Genomic DNA, 16904 nt, shown 5'->3' on the forward strand with positions numbered 1-16904 from the left:
ACTAAAAAAAAAAAAGCAGGACCAAACAGAGTGAAAAATAAAAAGGCAGGACAGAGATTACAGCTTAAAAAAAATGCAGGACAAAATTTTTCATCCTAGCCCCCCCATAAAAATCAAATGGTAGCTCCCTTAGAAAACTGTTTTTTTTAGTCCGAGATTACTCTGACGTCCAACGGCCCCAGCTTGTCTGGGAAAACAGCCGTTGGACGTCAGAGTAATCTGGGACTAAATTTTTTTATGCAATGACTTTTTACAGGAAGTTTAAATGTGAAAGACATATCCAAAGCGCAAGACTCGTGGAACCCATTGATACAGAAAACATGACTGGATTAAAAATATTGAAACACAAACACAAACTTGTTAGATTTATGCCAAATTATGACCCTATGTTGAGTTTAAAAAGTCGACTAACATACACTTTTTATTTACACATGCCCTTAGATTTTACCTATGACTGTCTTTTCTTGTTGAATAACAGAAAATGTCCAAATACCCCAAAAGAGTCATTAAACAACAATTTTTTTTTTTTTTTTATTAAGTTCATGTTTTACATGGTACTTATATTTTCATCTTGCCTAAATGCATAAGTACCATCCCTATTATTTTCAACACTGTTTAAGTTTTGTTCTCGTAATAATTGTATTGCATACCAATGCATTTTCTTCATTTTATGGGGGACTAAAAACCATTGTTTAGAAACCCAAATACATTTAGTGTAGAAAGTCCAACTAAAGAGAGCATTTCTACACGTTTTTGTTTTTTAGTTTCTAAAGCCGCAATTAGAGACATTTATTCTAGGATTTGAAAGATAATGTAAGATTCCTCATACCTGTGCATACATGATATATGCTTATTATTACACATGCATATATGAAGAACTCGTCACAAAATGGTTTCATATGAAATAAAATTTAAAAAATAAAATCCTCCCACCCGCCCCATTTTTTAAAAAAATTTGGATGAAAATCTACTAATTAATTTTAGTTGGCCTAATAGTAATAACTTGACATAACAACTCAGGATATATCAATTATTTGAGACCTGTAACTCAATAAGTATATAGAGTTTATTTTTTGTCTAAAGTTAACGTTTTAGTTGTAAATACTCATAATTATACAACTTACATCTTGGGTGTAGATTCTGGTGAATGTTTTATTTTTTGGTTATGTTCATTTTGGCCAATTCTTTGTGGCACTACACAAACTCAAATATCACAATTTGCAGTATTGGTAGTTCAGCTGTGACTTTAGCTGCAACTCCTATAATTAAGAAGACAAGTACAAATTACTGTTTACTATCTATTTATTTCTTGGATGTTAGATATATACCAAACTTTGAGTTATTTTGCATATTTTTCATCATACAATTTTTATTTTCTAATCTTTGTAATATGCTTTCTATAAATGTAGGATCTTTTATTGTTTAATAGATGATGATGAAAATATTAATCGTTCCTACTTTTATCAACAGAGTGTTAAAATTTGACATTATCTTTTATGTTTACACTGTTAATTATCTTTTACACATAAGCATCCATATCTATAAGAAAAACATAAATATTTTACTGAAAATCTATTATTGATTTGGTCAAGAAATTGATTTATTTTTTAGATTTCAGCTTTTGGCGCAGAGATAGAATGAATGATTAGGCAGTTGTCAATGCTTAACGGAAGCAACATCAATTTAGTGTGTTGTTCTAACTTTGAATGACGAAAGAAAACTAATTTTAAATATTAAATCAAATAATATTTGTGTTTCCTGGACGCACCATTTCTGTGAGCTGTTATTCTTTTGCTTTCATTGAATATATAAGCAGATAGTACATTAACTCATGAGTGAATTGCAAAGTTTTTTATTGAATGGCTAAAGTTTATGGTTCACTAAGTATAAAATACTCTTTTTTATTTAATACTACTATAAACAGGCAAACATAGTTAGCAAATCAATAAACATTTATTTGATAATGTATAAATTTTAAAAACAGTTATTTGTGTTGAAACATTTTTCATTAAGTCAAATCATTGCTTTGTATTACATTTAACTATCCTATTAACTTGATAACATTTTTGGTATAAATTGAAAGATAATTTAATTATGTGCAGTATTTGTGATAAGTCAGTAGATTTATTTTATCGCTTGAAAACAATCATATTTGAAATCCATTCAAGGTTATTAAGTACAGCCTTAGTGTACAATTTGTTTTATTTTTATCAGTATAAAACAACAACAACCAGACCTTGTTAAAACCACATTTTCATTGTTGTGTTTCATTTCAGCAATATTACATTTTTTGTTATATTTTTCTGTCTTGTTGTAAATCCAAATAAACTATGAAAACTCTTATTTTTGTGATCTTTGTTACAGATCTTTTAGTTCTGTCTAGAAGAAGAATATTTTGATAAACAATGTTATGGAGAAAAATGTGAAATAACAAAAATACCACAAACTCCAAAGAAAATTAAACATGGAATGTACCTAATCAATATGATCAAATGACAAATCTAATGCTCAAACACATCAAACAAATGGAAAACTGTCACATTCCTGACTTGGTATTTTATAGCTAGCTAAATCCCTCACTTGTATGACAGTCGCATTGAATTCAAATATATTGACGATAATGTGTGTACAAAATAAACATAATATTCAAGTGTTAAAAATAGGGGTACAGCAGTCTTCATTGTGTTATAATCTTGACTACTATAACCAAAAAAAATATGAACAAAGACAAAAATGGTATAGACAGAGCACATGAGAAAATAAGAAAGACAAGAATCCTAAAAATAACCACAACACAACACTTTGAGGGATGCATAAGTACCAAGCCATGCAAACACGATATGACCATATGGATGACAAACGTAGGTGTTGCTGTCATATAAATTAAGTTATTTTCCAATTCGTTCCGGTAACGAACATATACTTTTTGTGTTCTAGTCTACATAATTTTACCCATCATTTAATAAATAAAACAACAGTTTTAGATCTTGTCAGACACGATGACCATTCTCTATTTCATTTTGATTTTTGCGCTAAGAAGCACAGTGTCCAAAATGTCTACACCTGTAACACATGTCTCCTTTTCAGGACTTTTTGACAAGGTTTCTATAATTACGGTCTGCTCCAACGAAAGGGTGGCACGCTTACAGAAACAGGGTTTATGTTGTGAGCAGTCTGAATTTGAACATGAGGCAGGAAGCTTGTGGTCGTTATGCTTCTTGCTCACACACTTTGCATATTGTACTTGATATCTGTGGCATTTAAAGGATTTTTCTGTCTTTTTGTCTTGCTTGCCAAGTGGCAAAATCAAAGGATATATCACATCATACGAATGGACAACTGTCATATTCCTGACTTGGTACAGGCTTTTTCAAATGAAGGAAATGGTGGATTGAACCTGGTTTTATAGCGCTAAACCTCCCACTTTTATGACAGTCTCATCAAATTCCGTTTTGTTTATTTTTACAACAATGCGTGAACAAAACCGACATAATCGGTAAGACAGTCAAAGTATGGTTACATCAGTCATCACTGTGTTACAATGTCAAGACAAACAAACATTTAAAAAAACACAAAAAGCATCTACCAAATTAAAAAACACATTCCTTGTTTCGCGTGTTGGGCGTCAGAAAATACAAACGTAACAAAACAAAATTTTGTTGTTCAATGTCTATTCAAAACAATTATAATTTCAAATAGGGAATGGTGGTATACAGGTTTATACAATCAAAGGTTACGTTAGAATTAATTTCAGAAACAGGCCGAGATTAAAAAATATCCAGCAGTTCATTAAATTTTTTAAGAATCCATATATGGTTAATACTACTACGTGAGTGAACTAATTTTGTCATTTGTCGTTCAAAGTATTGTCAAATTTATAATAAAACAATAACATAATGACATATAATAGAACAGTAACATAATGATGGGAACTTTTAAAGTACGGAGTCAAGCGACACATAGGAAATGCTTTGACGGCGACGGTGACAATGCTAACTGCATCAACAATTGAATCGAGTTCACCTAATATAAATTTTCGGGAACATCAAATCTGTTACAATTCTATTCGATAGTATAAAAGAATTTTCGGATGATAAGATTCATCCACACATACATAAATTCATATATAAGCCCAACTTGACGACAGGACTATAGGTCCAGTGTGAGTTCTAACCATTGCTTGACATATGTCTCCTGTTGTAATAATGGTATTCCACTGTCTGCTCTACCTTTTTTAAGCCCCACCTACGATAGTAGAGGAGCATTATGTTTTCTGGTCTGCGTCCGTCCGTTCGTTCTTCTCACTTCATGTTAAAGTTTTTGGTGTCGAGGTAGTTTTTGGTGAAGTTGAAGTCCAATCAACTAGAAACTTAGTATACATGTTCCCTATGATCTTTCTAATTTCAATTCCAAATAAGATTTTTTTTACCCCAAATTTCGCGTCCACTGAACATAGAAAATGATAGTGCGAGTGGGGCATCCGTGTACTAGTCACAGCAATCCTTCGTAAATATTTTCCCTAATTTACAGTTAATATTGCTCAAAAAGTAGATGCAGATATTATTCTAGCTGGCACATTTTGACCTGTTGATGTGTATCTGTTTTCGTAAAAATAACAATCTTCTTCGACCTTTTGGTAGATAGTGAGCTAGTTACAACAGTATCCAACCGTATCAATTTTACTGAACCATAATTTCCATTTATAAAAATAAGGTCTTTTTATAACTAATTTGACCGAAAAGGACCAACAAATAATGAATAGTAAGTCAATAAAATGCATGTATTCAATTGTTCGATATCACGTCTTGATCCTCTTGTTCTGTTAACGATGTCTGAATAATACACCCTATGACACGCAGGCACAAATGTGCCTGCCGGGTAACGTTCAATTGGTCACACTTCATTAAAAACTATAGTAATAAACAAGGTGTATTAATTGAGAAATTTTGCTTGTCGGTATTAAAGAATATATAAATTCCATTGTTTGAGAAGTTGGATATTGCATTACATCAAACTCTAAGAGGTAAAGTAGTCCTTAGATGGAATTGGCTGTCTTTTTGTATTCTTGTCTTTCGTTTATACTTATGTGCTTTGTCTATAAGCCTTTTTTTCCTTTGTTGACATATGTGTTTGTTTTTATAGTGATAAAGATTATAACACAATGCTGTACCCGTGTTTTTGACCTATTATGTCTGTTTGCTTTGATCACACAATGTTGTCAATATAATAACGTTATGCGTCTGTCGTACAGGTGAGAGGTTTGACAGGGTATAGGACCAGGTTTAATCCACCATTTTCAACGTTAAAAAATGTATGTTTCAAGTCAGGAACATGAGAGTTGTTGTCCATTCGGTTGATGTGTTTGAGCTTTTGATATTGCCATTTGATAAGGGACTTTCCGTTTTGAATTTTCCTCGAAGTTCGTATTTTTGTTATTTAACTTTATATGTCGCATTTGGTCATACAGCTCCCTTAAGCTTAGGGTATCTTCATCTGAGTAGGTACCTCGGTAATGCCATGATTTACAACATTCAACATATGTCTTTAATTCCTCTTGCATAAGTATATAAATTATTAAGAAACTAAGGTTCCAATTACCTCGTGTTCTGTTGATATCAATTTGGGTATGCACCTTTCTCATGAAGGTTAATCCAGAAATGCGCTTCTGATGCATCCAATATATAAAGTGCTATTTTTATTTTGAATATTATGCGACTGTCATACAAGTGAGAGGTTTAGTTCGCAGCAAAACCAGGTTTAATTCAAAATTCTCTAAATATGGCAATGTCTTTTGATATGTTTGAGCTTTTGGTTTTCTTATTCTACATGGGACTTTCCGATTTAAATTTTCTTTTAAGTTTTTTGTTTTTGTTATTTTACTTTTCATTTACGTGTATTAGAACATGATTGATACTCTCCTGGTGGACTGGTAATCCTGGATGTTTTTCCACTGGTTATTCTGTGCTGCAAGTCTGACATGACTTACAACGAGGATTTTCTTCAATTCTCTGTTCATTCATGAATTATCTTACAAATCTAAGTTTTAAACTTCAAGCAAAGTTGATCCATGATTGATTGACCTGTCTTTTATGTTTCTTATACGTCAGTTGCTTTCAAAATATGACTATACGCATTCTTTGTGAAGGATAATCCATAAAAGTGCTTCTTCGGACGCGTACAATTTTTAAAACATATATAATTTTCATTTAATAGTTTCAGCACTGTGTCGGTACCTCGCCCGGTGGACTTGGAAGTCCCTGCTGATATATCAGCTGATAAGTCTGTGTATCAGTCCTAACATGATTTACTTAGTGAAGTAACAAAAAATACCCAACTTCAGGAAAATCATTCAGGACGGAAAGTCCCTTAACAAATAGCAAAATCAAAAGCTCAAATACATCACACGACTGGAAAACAATTGTCATATTCCTGATTTGGTATTATTTCATTTTGTAAAATTTTCCCTTTTTAATTCCCCGTTCACAAATATAGAAAACTTCATAATTGATAAATGGTACCAATGGTTTCAAAATCTTCATTCAAAGGGAACTTCAATGTGTTGGATATTTGTGTATATCGCTTTTAGTCGTATTGCTGCTCACATTTTCAATTTCATGTACATCATTTATTTTTTGTTATTTCTTTGCACGTTCATGGTGAAGGTTGATAAAGAAAAGTGCTTCGGACACACAATTTATAATTTTTTCATTATTTTTTTGTTTCTTTTGTTCGGCTGGGGACTGGTAGACTATTGGGGTATAACAGCTGAGTAGTCAGTGTTTCGGTACTGACATTATTAATAACATTGACTTTCTTAAATTCAACGTTCATAAATTCAGAAAAATTATTACCAATCTTATGGTACTAAATTTCCTAAGCGAAATCGACCTTTGAATGATTTAGGCAAGTTGACCGTTGATGAACTCAAGTTTTTCTTCTATATTTCATTTGGCCATATCGCTTTTCATTTTCTAAGCACGTCACTGATGAAGGTTAATCTAGAAACAATTTCTCGACTTAAAGAGGCAATAGCTGCCAAATTCATGTTCACCGATTTGACTCAAATTCTCATAAAATTGAGAATGGAAATGGGGAATGTGTCAAAGTTATACTTTATTTATAACAATGTAAAACATTTTTCTAAACTATCAAAAGTATAAATTAAACAATTTACAGGACATGGTCTCAATAAGATGTAACGTTTCGTGTGAATTTTAGCCTGGACGCCATCTAATTAACTATCGAGTTGAACATCTATGATCATATAAGCGATGTAAGCATAAACATAGATGTAAATAGATTGAGCAACTCGAGCAATCAGATTTTAAAAGGTCTGTTAAATTTTGTAATGTAGATTAGAAATTCATGTTGATGGTCGTTTTTACTTTTAATAGAATAATTTTGTGTGGATCGAATCAGTAAATCAAATTATTTACCTTTGTTTCACTTTCAATGTTCACATTTCCTTTAAATACCCGTACACGGACAATGCATGCGAAATTCTATCTCTTTCTACGGTGTTGAATTGGGATTTATATGAGGTCGAATTATTCACTTGCAAGTGAATAATTCATTATCAAAGCTTATAAGCTTTATTTGACAAAATTGAACCATTTTTGCTGATAAAAGCAAGTTATTATTTCACTAATTCACTTTAATGATTGAACAAAAAAATCATACTTTTGATTTTTTTATAAATCTCGTAGCTACTGCCGCTTTAAGGGTTTAAATATCCCTTTGGTATCTTCTGTTTCTTTTTGATGCATTTCATACAAATTAAGACATTACAGTTTTCTAGACTACTGCAAATAATCTACTGGGGGATTCTTTGCATAACCTTTCAGGAGTCAACATTTTTCCGCAGATTCGACATCTTGTTAATTCCTCCAATGATAGCAATGTCAGCCAATAATTGTCTTTTGAACGCTTCCCAATTTCTTTTAGCTCCATGATCATGTAAAAAAAGTTAAACTCAGGCTGATGTTAAGTCCTTCTGAAGAATGAAGGCTTAAAATATCTCATTACCAATCACACTTTAACTTAGTTAATATTTCCGAGCATTTGTATCTTATCCATAATTATTAGCCCATGATATTTTAATGCCCATCCTGCGATATCACAATGTTTTTAGGTTTGTGTGTCTGTCTGTCTTAATGTTATAGTTTTCATGTAAGGTAGCTTACCACGAAGATGTTATCTTTCGAATTTAAACCATTTATGATATGATCTTTTTCAGAATTAAAGTTTTGTGTCAGATTTCGCGTTTCACTGGACCATGTGGACATAAAAATGTAAACGTGTTAGCGGGAATTTGTCCAATGAACTCTATTCTTGTTTATAATGCTTGAATTATTAGACTTTAACCTTTTTCGTTGGTGTAAGTAGATACACACACTAACTTAACAAAAACAAATCAATGCACTGAAGTATTAATTTGTCCGTTCGACTGTGTAAATCTAACATCTATAATGTATCACTAAATATAGGTTGTTACAAAAAGAAATGTCAGATGCTGAGATGGAAATGTCTGTATTTCTTCGAATTACGGTTTTAATTTGCCCTTTGTATATCTAAAAATCCAGTTTGCACCTCTTGTTTCGACTTAAACATATATCATGGAGTGTCCAATGAAATTACTGTTTCAGAAATTTTATAGTGTGTCAAAATGTTTAAAACATTTTTGTCACTCAGTCCACAAACATCAAGTTCGTTCAATGGTTAATTATTTCTGTACTTCACTCTCTCATTTTTTCGCTATTGCCCTATTTCAATTATTAGTATACTCATAGTTGAATAAATGTATGTTACCGGTGGACAATAACAGATATAATGTACAGTTGTAAGTACATATAAGCAGTCATTTCTTCTATGCACAAAGTTTAACTGAAAACTAGAGTTATCTTTCCTTTTACATCCAATTGACTCTCCTCGATCTGTTATCAATATACATATGCACAAATTTAGTATGAGTGTGTTCTGCGAAAAATATGCAAGTGTGTGCGAATAAGCTTTTTCCTGGTAAGACTTATAAAAAGCCGTTTGCGAAGGTTAAATAAACATTTATAGTTTATATGGTTTATAATATTCTATAAATAGATTGTAGTCAGGGTGATAAGTTAAATAAATATTGTGATCCTGGTAAACCGGTGAGTTATTTTGTTAACATATTTTACGCGTATGTCACTAAATGTTTTGAATAATTTGAATAGATGTCAAGTCAAAGGATCAGAATCATGTTATCAAACAATAATCATAACTTGAAACCACTGTGACTCATAACCAAAAGCTAATTAACACATGATTAATGTTGTCAAATTCTTGAAATCTTAGCCTAGAAGTCATTAAAATTACCAAGACTATACAGATCTGGTGGTCATATTGAAAATTTCTAGGTTCTGCATTTGAAGTGAAATATTAAATAGTGCCAGGCTATCAATTATTTCCATAGGATTAAATTTGAAAAAGGCCAATTTACACATGTTACATACTACAACTATCTTGTTGCATATTATTATATTGATATACATTTTCGATAAGCCAAAAAGCCCTCCCTCTGACAAAATCAATGAAATAAGACCACACTAATCTCAATAGTCGACATCTGGACCACAAGGATACTCAATGATATAAGCCGGATGGACAAATCCTGGTATCTGGTCAAGAAAAGTACAAAATTAGAGTCACATTAACTCATTCAAAACTCTTTTTATTTCTATGCATTTTTATTTAAGATCGATTGAATCATGACAACAACTACAAGACAACATATGATACAGCACTATGTTGATAATATGTCAAAGATTGGTTCACAAAAGGTTAAAGCGCTCAATCATTTAAAAACTTTCTGCAGTGAATTACGTCAACAAATCGACAGAATGGAAAACTCTGTCAAAGAGGAAATAGATTTAGCAGCGATCAGATATAAATCAAAACTTCAAGAGCAAATTAAACGTCTTAAAGAACAAGAATCTAGCACTGAAGAACCTGTCAAAAAGGAACCCGACAGCACAAAACATCTGAAACAGCTGTCCATAGAGCTCTCCCTTGATAGATCGATTCTTAATATGATCAAAGGTTCAGGGAAAGTTCTATTCAATGAATCAGAGACATCAATTGTTCAGGTTAAAGAAGAGACAAAAAAAGTCAAAAGTATTGAAATGGGTAGTAGCATATTTAATGCTGTAGGGAAATTTCAGTTCCAAAGGCAAAGCACAAATGTAAATATGCCAATAAATGGAACACTTTTGCCAAACGGTAATATCATATTTGCAGTTCCTTTTCCTCCAAGTGGACAGTTACTTATCTACGATCAGACAGGGGAACAGATTAAATCAGTTCATTTAAGCTCGTTTCCTCACTCAGTTATTGCCATCAAGCCATCTTTAGTTTGCGTTTCAATTCAATACATGAAATATGTAGAATTTCGAAACGTTGAATCTCTAGAAATTATCCGCTCGGTAGAATTACCAGAAGCTGTATCAGGTCTGGGTCGAATTGGTGAAAACTTAGTTCTCGCTTGTGAAAATACTGGGATACTGATTGTCAATCCAGCTGGCGAGACAATAAAAATGATTAAGGCACCTATAAAAACAGGATACATCGATACTATGGAAGAAAACATATTTTACATTGATACAAAACTAGGCAATTTATTTTGTTTCAATAGTGAAACTGGTGATAAATATTTTGAGGTAGATTTTAAATTTGAAAATTCAAATGGAATCGCAGTTTTAAGGGATAAAAGTATTTTGATTTCTATGTTCAGAATGGGTAAAAATAATATTTCTCGAATCTCAGTGGACGGTACTAAACAGGTAAAACAGAACGAATTCTCTTCATTGAGCTGGCCATGTGTAATGATATACAACAGTACAATAAGTAAATTATATGTTGTTCATAGCAATAATCAAGTGTCGATTTTTGAAGAAAAATAAAACTCATTAATTTTGTTGTTGTTTTTTTTCCTCTTCACTTATTATTCACTTTATATATATATATATATATATATATATATATATATATATATATATATATATATATATATATATATATATATATATATATATAAATGTTAGCTATAAGATAACATTCAAAATACATATGATATTAAAGAATAAGGTCTTAGGGAAACGGATTTCAAATTTGCTTTAATACTTATATTGTCGCTATATTTCTATGTACCTTTTCTTTTTTGTTTTTTAATTCTTATCATGTATATTACATTTTGTCTTCTAACTCAAATGTTGTTTTTGTTTAAATTACAGTCTAGTCTCTAATAATCTTAATGATGGTCCCTTTCGTGTTTGTTTTTTAATTATGTAAGCGTACATTTAATCTGGTGTGTCTAATATATTTAAGTACAAATTGTTATTCAGTATAGGATCCAGAATCCTCCTAGTACAAATTGGTAATCCATTATCTACTAGAATATATTCTGATTAAAACTAATGAAATTCCAGTACAAATCAAAATTCCAAAGATTATTACTCCAAAAGACACAATACAACAGTATTTTGATTTACTTCATCATTAAAATTAAAATCAAAACAAGTCTGAATCAAAAGTAAAAGAGGTTGGACAACTTTCCCCTGAATTTAATTGATTCAATTCAATCAATCTTTACTAAAATTCTTTTTATATTTTAACAACACTTTAGTGTATTTCCAAAAATTTGATTACATTATAGATAACATAGATGGTATTTAACTTATATTTCAATAGATTTTGACAATTTTTTGGTAATAATTTATAAATTATGACGTTCCTAACCAGTACCTAATGCTATTTTAAGTATTTTCATATAACGTTATATCTATAATGTAGTGAACTGAGATAACTAAAAAAAGCACGTCAAATTTTCAATATTGTCTTCAACAGCTGTAGAGAAATATCTTAAGCTTTTGATAATGTTTTTAGAATATTATATAGACTTTTTATTATTGAATACAAAAAGGATTAGGATGATTTTAGAACTAATATCATGGCCGGGTTAAAAATGAACAAACACGTTTGCCAATGACAGGATGAAAAAGAATATTTTGCTGGAAATAGATGTGCACAAAATTGAAAAACAAATTCCGGGAGGAATAAATAAGTTGACCTAGCAAGAGGTGAAAGTGAATATTTCTTCTTAAACCCGCAATCCAGAATATCGAATGATTGTTCCTTTAGCTATTAAAAAAAAGAAATTCACGAAAGTGTATATATTTACCAGATTTATGTGTGATAGGATATTGATAATGGCAATTTATTATCATTTATTTGAGTTTCCTTTTTATCAGTGAAAATATCAAAAATAAATTGAAACAAAACCAGTAAAATTAAAAATCATACTAACATACTTACTATATTTTTTTTTTAGTAATATTCTGGAAATTCAGTACGATCCAGAATCCTCCTTGTACAAATCTTGATGTTCCGATTTTTTACTAGGAGATATCGGAATTCCGATTTGTAGTTAATAATAATAAGTATAAACCAGAACTTTGATTTCTACAAACCAGAACTTTGATTTCTACGAGAAGATATTCGAATTCCAATGTGGACTATGAGGATTCTACTGAATTCCAATTTGTACTGTAACATGTCATACTAGTGTTTATTTCGATGGAAATAAATCCTCAGTGAAAATCTGTCATGGAACCTTTACACTAGTGAATTCACTCCAAAAGGACAGGGTTCACTGCAAGGAAAGATTCATTTTCATTGGTATTTCACTTCTCAATGTCTAAATAAAGACTAGTGTATATTACATTTTTACACATTTATTAAAATCTAACCCTTCCGGAGCACCTGCGATCATCTATAGGTTTTGGTTGGGTTCGTGTCGCTCAGTCTTTAGTTTTCTATGTTGTGTGTTTTTTACTATTGTTTGTCTTTTCTATTTTAGCCATTGCGTTGTCAGTTTATTTTCTACATAGGAGTTTGAATGTCCCTCTGGTATATTTCGCCTCTCATTTACACCAAGGCGAATGAAAAAAGTAATGGTTAGTCTTTTAATATGACTTTTGGCGAGAATGAATTACAATTTGCCGCTACCGACTTGGCCTGTCAAATTACCTAAATGCTTCTTTAGACAAATACATACGTAACTATAGTGCCTGACTACATTTTGTAAGGTAGATTAATCTTGCTTTCAAAATGACCAAATTGACTTTATATGGTATAAAATAGTCAGCTCGGTCATATTTTGACTTCATTTACTCACTAATCTCGTTTGTGTTGAATTGAAATGCCACCCCAATAATAAGACTACAAAATATTTTTTTCGCTTATAAAATACAAGTATTTGCACTAGCTTAGACGTGCGTAGAATATATCTTAATGTAATAATCCGTTCAAAGGATGAATACTCACGATACATAAAATTTCTAAAATTTTGGATGAATTTGATATTTTAATTTTAGTTTTCTGTGTTGTGTTTTGTTTACTGATTGTCTTTTGGTCGTTTTTCATTTTTTGCCATGTCATTGTCAGCTTGTTGTCGACTTATGGTTATCTTTCTTTTTATATTGTAAATATTCTCTGTATTACAAAACTGTTTGAAAACTAAGAACTGCCAACTCTAACCTTTTCAATGATAAAGATAACATAAACTCGTCCAGTGCCCATTTCAAGTTACAATTAGAAGTAAAAATTAGCCTTAAGATAATTTTTTCATGTACTTGATATATTTATATTAAAAATTTATATATATATAGTAAATTCAATGAGTAAATGAGATTAGACTTGAACACTTAGTAAAGAAATAGTCAGAAAAAAGAAATCAAAAGTATAATTTTCAATCGGTAAACAAAAGTAATTTTATAACTTCGTTTATTTTCATTTTGAGACTTTCGATCACAGTGACTGCTTGAAGTAACAATATTGATGTAACATAATAAGATTTCACGTCCGGACACGTTCGAAAATTTCAACAGACAATTAAGTCAAAATCGGATTAAGTGTGATGGGGGGACTGGGTAGGGACAAATGATAGCTTTAAAAAGATAATGTCTTGTAAAATATTCTTTCCGAATTTGTTTAAGCTGTGAGGTTAATACACATCAGAATGTTGTTGTCCCCGCAGATAAATTACAAAAAAGGAAATCCTGAACAATCATAGGTCTGTTTTCTATGTCCCTTTGGAATTTCAACCAAAGATGAAGAACTTAATCTTCCTTCACTGTATTGGATATCAAAAGTACATAAATGTCCTTACACATAATATTATATTACTGGGTCGGCCAAATGCTTCACGAAACATCTTTCCAAACTATCAACATCAGTTTTATCAGCAATCAAAGCCAGTCATTGGAGTGAGTATGAAACTGCCTACTCTCAGGGCGCTGTGAATCAGATGCCGATACCGAAAACTTCAAAAGATCTGTTATAGTACATGCCATCTAAGACTCTATACCCATGAAATAGTATAAAACAAATTTGACCTCTCTACTTTTTTCACTAGTATACATAATTCTAAACTTAAAGACACGGAAATAACTCGTCCAACTTTGTTTCATCAAAAAGGAATGCAAACGAATATACATATATCTTGTCCTATGAAGGATATATCTTACCTGCTAAAAATTACTTTGATTCAAACAAAAATTCTCTAAAACTGACATCATCAAGGTTGATTTGTTTTTATTAACAGCCTATTTTTTTACATTAGGAGGACATGTTTATCAACATACAATCGGTATTCCTTTAGGATTTATTTGTGCCTCATTTTTTCCGACTTGTTCCTTTATTCGTATAAGACAGACTTATACAAGACCTACTCAGGAATAATTAAAATAGCTACCATTATCCTTTAACTTCACGTTCCTCTATATGGCTGATTTCCTCGCACTAAATAAATCACAGCTTGGTGACTGTATTGGAAGCATCTATCCCATGCATCGTACTTGAGATAAGGGATACCAAAGATACAGTTAAATCTGACTCATATTTTGACTTTCATCTAGGAATTGACGATGAGGGTCGATTGAGATCAAAACTTTACAGCGAAATAGGTGATTTCAGCTTCCAAATTCAATGTAGCAGCATCTCAGCAGCGCCTACATATGGAGTATATATCTACCAATTGATACAATATTCTAGAGCTTGCGTTTTTTTTATGATGGTTTTCTTCATAGAAGGTGCTACTTATAGCATGTATAAGGAAGGTATCGAACCATGATTTCGAAATGGTGAAGTTGACGTCATCACTTCGAAGGTATAACGGACGCCATCACGAGTTGGTTGACCGTTATGGAATATCTGTGACTCAGATGACCACGGATTTTGTCAAATTGTTATAAACATCACGTCCCCTTTTCTTCGATTGTGACATTACCGAATAACACTTGTCACCGTATTTGTACTTGCATGATCAAAACGGCAGGTGTCACATGTGGAGTATGGATCAATGTTTAGTATGTTTTTTTCATTGCAGGGGTTTGTGGATTTGTTCGTCTTTTCGTTGTTTAATGTTTTTTGTCTATGCGTTGTTAGTTTTCTTTCGATTAATGAGATTTGAATGTTCCTTGTGTGTCTTCCGCCTCTTTTCCGTAGATAAATTTTGTTTGTTTTGTGTTTTTGAAAAATTATCTTCGGCCTCTTTTCAGTGTTGATTTTTTTTCTTCATTTAATTTTTTTTATAATGGTGCATTTGTAGCATCACTGATGGTTGGTTTATAAATAGAATTACTAGTACTACATACTGAACTTAGTTTGATGCTCCATATGCATATTTTGAATATTTATTTCTCGTCGATGGTACTCAAAACTTATCGTTAATATGTGAAAGTATCATTATAGATTTATTCAAATGACATTCAGAGGACGCCATGACGTTCAACCAAAGAACACGTGTAAATTAGACAGAAAACATAATTATTAAACAAATTTACCGTTTTTTATCAGCTAAAAATTTAACAAATACTAATACCAAGAAATTTTACATCTTAATTACGTGTTATATTGTTCTTTTATTTGTCTTTTTAAATTATTATTTTTACTCTTTAGTCTATTTTTGGTAAAATTCATTTGACGTGGCTCGGTACTTATACATACCGTCATTGTGTTATTGTGCTATGGTAAAAAAAATGTATTCTTGTCTTTTGTTTTTACTAATATGCTTGCTCTATATGCGTTTTTGTGTTTCTTTGTTGACACATTTGTTTGTTTTTATAGTGATTAAGATTATAACACAATGTTGACTACTGTACTCCTATTTTTGATATGTCTGTTTGTTTGTTATAATTCAATTGTTGTACATTTAAGAAGATTTTGATAATATAAAGGATTTTCTTTTGCAAGAAAGTTCACGTACACTTGTTTTATAGTAAAACTTAGTCATTCAATTATATAAAACATATTCAACATTTTTTTTAATTTGAAGTTTCACATGACTTTAAATAATTATTTAAGTGTAAAATCAAAACATTGCTTCTGTTGTGAAAAACACACAAATATGCATTCCTAACAAATATAATGTTTTGCTGAAATAAAGATTCTTTTATTGAAAAGAGTAGAGGACCAATCATATATCTTATATGAACTAATAATTACATTAGATGTATGTTTCATATTAATATTTTATTCTGATTGGTTAACTGCACATCACGTGTTATTCCTTTAGCAATTGCATCACTCAATAAAACTTATCATTCATGATAACACGTGGTTCCGCAATAAAGTGCACAAGTGAATTAAATAAATTGTTTTATAAAATTCGTGTTTTCGTGATCATATCTAGAAAATGTAATTATAAGTATTGAATGCTTCTTTTTGTAACTTCATAGGGTTGTAAAAGCGTTGACCGTGCGCACATTTTTAGAATGAAGCGCTTCCGCGCTTCATACAAAATGTACTTCGGTCAACGCTTTTACACCCCAATAAATTTACAAAAAGAAGCATTCAATTCTTAAATGTGCATA

At 31.1% G+C, this 16904-nt stretch overlaps 1 long non-coding RNA gene across 1 annotated transcript; it reads left to right on the top strand.

Moving 5' to 3' along the window:
• Positions 1-9113: 9113 nt before the first annotated feature.
• Positions 9114-10949, top strand: LOC143070742 (uncharacterized). The gene is made up of 2 exons (XR_012976672.1): positions 9114-9146; positions 9732-10949. It is a non-coding gene; the product is annotated as an uncharacterized LOC143070742 (long non-coding RNA).
• The last annotated feature ends 5955 nt before the right edge of the window (positions 10950-16904 follow it).

The sequence above is a fragment of the Mytilus galloprovincialis genome, chromosome 4, assembly GCF_965363235.1.
Source record: "Mytilus galloprovincialis chromosome 4, xbMytGall1.hap1.1, whole genome shotgun sequence".
Taxonomy (NCBI): Eukaryota; Metazoa; Mollusca; class Bivalvia; order Mytilida; family Mytilidae; genus Mytilus; species Mytilus galloprovincialis.